Source organism: Macrobrachium rosenbergii, chromosome 59 (assembly GCF_040412425.1).
Source record: "Macrobrachium rosenbergii isolate ZJJX-2024 chromosome 59, ASM4041242v1, whole genome shotgun sequence".
Taxonomy (NCBI): Eukaryota; Metazoa; Arthropoda; class Malacostraca; order Decapoda; family Palaemonidae; genus Macrobrachium; species Macrobrachium rosenbergii.
Window position 1 is genome coordinate 34,309,614 of NC_089799.1, and position 3,594 is coordinate 34,313,207.

Genomic DNA, 3,594 nt, shown 5'->3' on the forward strand with positions numbered 1-3,594 from the left:
GAACATATAGCCGTAATATTTCATTTTCGTCACCCTGCAAAATCAATATCGTGGATATTTTTTAAATTTTTTTCAAACATTTGACATGGTAACTAATAAGCTGGAGAGAGAGAGAGAGAGAGAGAGAGAGAGAGAGAATTCTCGAAGGGCCATTCATAAAATTACCTGGCTGACATAAATCTCACAATAAGCGTGTTCCTACTTTTGACATAAACACGTCTCGGCCACAGCGGTCCCTGCGGGAATTAACGTACCAAAGTTCTCAAAGCAAATTATACTAAACTCCGGCTTCAGAAAGCGCCACCAATGCAGGGGGACTCGCGAAAAGCACTCAACTTCAGCTATTAAAACCTTAATTGTCTATGAAAACTTCGAGAGACCAGATGGAACTCGCTTACGAAAATACAAATTCATGTGCCAGATTAAATGAGAATCTCTCTCTCTCTCTCTCTCTCTCTCTCTCTCTTTGGCATTTGTCTTTTTTTTGTAAAGAGGCATAATATGTATATAAATATATATTTGGAGCTTGAAAGAGACTACAAGTTTGGCGCGACTATTCATGATTCAATGATCCGGATTAAGACCAGATCCGACCCAAGTGACTAGGCCTAATGTAGATGATTTCAAAATGTCATTTGTGCTACGAATAGAAATTGCGAACCAACATCCTGCATCTATTTTGCGTCTCATAGTTAAGCCTCCGCGAATTGTCTTAGCGTAATTAAGTGTTAAATTAACTTCACGTAGACCACACGCTTTTTCTCTCCACGGAAAATATTTCAAAATAGATATTTAACAAAATGAAACGCTATTAATAAACGACAATAGCATAAAACTCGTCAAAAGAATAACGATAGCACGGATCAAAATAACAACATACCTATTTAGAAGATTTACAATTTCATAACACGTATATCCAACACCAGACCGACCACCAGAGCAAGTTCGCACCGAGAGCCGGATAGCAACTGCTTTTCCTTTCACTGTCTGCGAGAAACTAAAGGACAACGCAAATTGACCCCGAATAACTTTGAGCCATGATCTGCCCGGATGCTGCGGGAAAACTTGTCGTACGGCATTCAGAGAACTGGAGATGCTCGTGTCACCAGAAGCGGCGGTGAATGAATAGTATTTTTTTTCCATCCCAACTGTGAATGAATCACTGGAGGATTAATTTCTATGTACACAAACTACACCTGTAAAAATCCGGAGGCACTGATGTTTCGGCCAAGCGAAGTGTTATGAGAAGAGATGTTAAGGCAATTCCCATCGCGAAGGAATATTGTCTGCAATATAGAAATATTAACAGCTGATAGGTAAAGAAAATATACATATAACTGCATATATTGCAAGGAAGGATGTCTGAAATTTGCAAAATACTACACTTGAGATGAAAGCACTAATTTACAAACTTTAACAACTATGCCATTAAATTTGCATCCTCGACCCGGTATGGGATGGGCAGTAACATACTGTACTTGACAAATTTTATATCTTCCAGCCAAGTCACCGCAACGAGCTAAATTAGATAACATGATCCATATATATTGTTATATCAATTGTAACGTTAGAAGTCAGTCACTTGATTCTTTTCTTACTTTCTGAGGCTAACTTAGGTTGAGAGATATCATAATATATGCAGCTACAACAGAAGAGTTAGCAGCAAGCCCGTCTTGTTTTGCGTTTCAAGCCGAAGTAGGTGAGGGTGATGTGCCGTGACAACGGCAGTCAGGCGATTAATAGGTCTTTCTTTGCCTTGCAAGCCTTGTCTAGTTAATGATTAGTATCATGTTCTAACTGTAATTAGAGTAGAAACACATCCTTCCCTACAAATGTCATTAAATTATTAACACTCGCTTTACTTGCTTTTTCAGCAGTGATTAGTGTGTTTGTTTGACACATGTATGCCAAACTAGACTAAGAGCAAAACAAATGCTGTTATGTTAGGTCCTGTTAAAGTAACTCACATAAAAAGGTAACAAATTAGTATGTTTCAAGAAGCAATTAATTTCAATAAGCCTTGTGTTTATGGAATGTAAGTCTTTATAAGTAAATCGTTTTTGTGATGGTAACAATAACGCCCGCTTTGACAAGTTGTAAACAAAACTCGTTAGTCGTTGGAGAAATTGAGCAATGCTGGATGTAGTCCATGCTTATGAAATTGCAGCAACTTTCTTCGACCACTAAAAGCTATTTCTTGAATTCCCAGGACCATCCACGATGGATGTGGGTCTAGTAATACCATTCAAGAACGTCACTCTTTTTCAATAATAAAGATAAAGAGGGCCAATTTTGAGGGAAAAAGACTAACAGGTGGAAAAAGTTAAGTATACCTTAGTTTTACCAGACCACTGAGCTGATTAACAGCTCTCCTAGGGCTGGCCAGAAGGATTAGACTTATTTTACGTGGCTAAGAAGAACCAATTGGTTACTTAGCAACGGGACCTACAGCATATTGTGGAATCCGAACCACATTATAGCGAGAAATGAATTTCTATCACCAGAAATAAATTCCTCTAATTCTTCATTAGCCGGGTGGAGACTCGAACTCGGGCCTAGCGAGTGCTAGCCCACAACTCTACCGACTCACCCAACGACGAACTGTTCTAACAGGTGGAAAACTATGTGTGGGTTACACAACTCGGAAATAGTAATATAAACGATATTTCATTTGCGATTCTGACGAGCACATACCATCCTTCGAAATCGACGTAGCTTAAAGCAATTGCACTTAGCAACAAATATTGGCCCCTGAATAATAATAATTATAGACTCAATACCATTTTGTTTTCATCAACCTTACAAAGTCGTTTGTCACAAGCCATTAATTAAATAGATTCAATGCCAGCATTAGCTCCGGCTCCTGTTTACCTGACTGCTTCTCTCTCACTGAATTCTTTCTTGTGTCATCCATTACCATATCACTCAAATTAACCTAACAATATTTTCTTATAAAAGAAGATAAATTCATGACTGAATGATAGAACTCACTGGTAGTAGTGAAACACAAAATTTAACTCCATAACATTAAGGAATTTTGATTAAACAAACATCAACAGTACTCATTTGAATTTATATTGTCCGCATATGTTTTTCTTGGGTGCGTTTATCACCATTTCATATATATATATATATATATATATATATATATATATATATATATATATATATATATATATATATATATATATATATTTTATATTTATAAAAGCGAGTACCACAGGAAAATGACAGGCGGAAGTTCAGTACCAAGCGCTTTCACGTTTATTCACGCATCGTCAGGGCACAAAACGACTTGTTTCCTGTGGTACTCGCTTATAAATTGAAGTTACGTGCATCTGCTGTGATTTTTTTAAGCATGTATATATATATATATATATATATATATATATATATATATATTATATTATATATATATATATATATATATATATATATATATATATATATATATATATTATATATATATATATGAATGTCTTTTACCGTAATACCACAGTATAATATGAAGATAAAAAGGCCCATAAAACACTATCTGAACAACTTTTAACTATGTATGCTGAATGCCCCTTTTAATTTATAACTGTAGATGAT

General features: G+C 35.9%; 1 protein-coding gene across 1 annotated transcript in view; it reads right to left on the reverse strand.

Moving 5' to 3' along the window:
* Positions 1-1,011, reverse strand: part of LOC136837486 (uncharacterized) — a 14,858-nt gene extending 13,847 nt beyond the window's left edge. The window contains exon 1 of the mRNA XM_067102278.1: positions 881-1,011. The gene's annotated coding sequence lies outside the window, so the exon portion shown is untranslated. The remainder of the gene's footprint in view (positions 1-880) is intronic.
* Between the last annotated feature and the right edge of the window lie 2,583 nt (positions 1,012-3,594).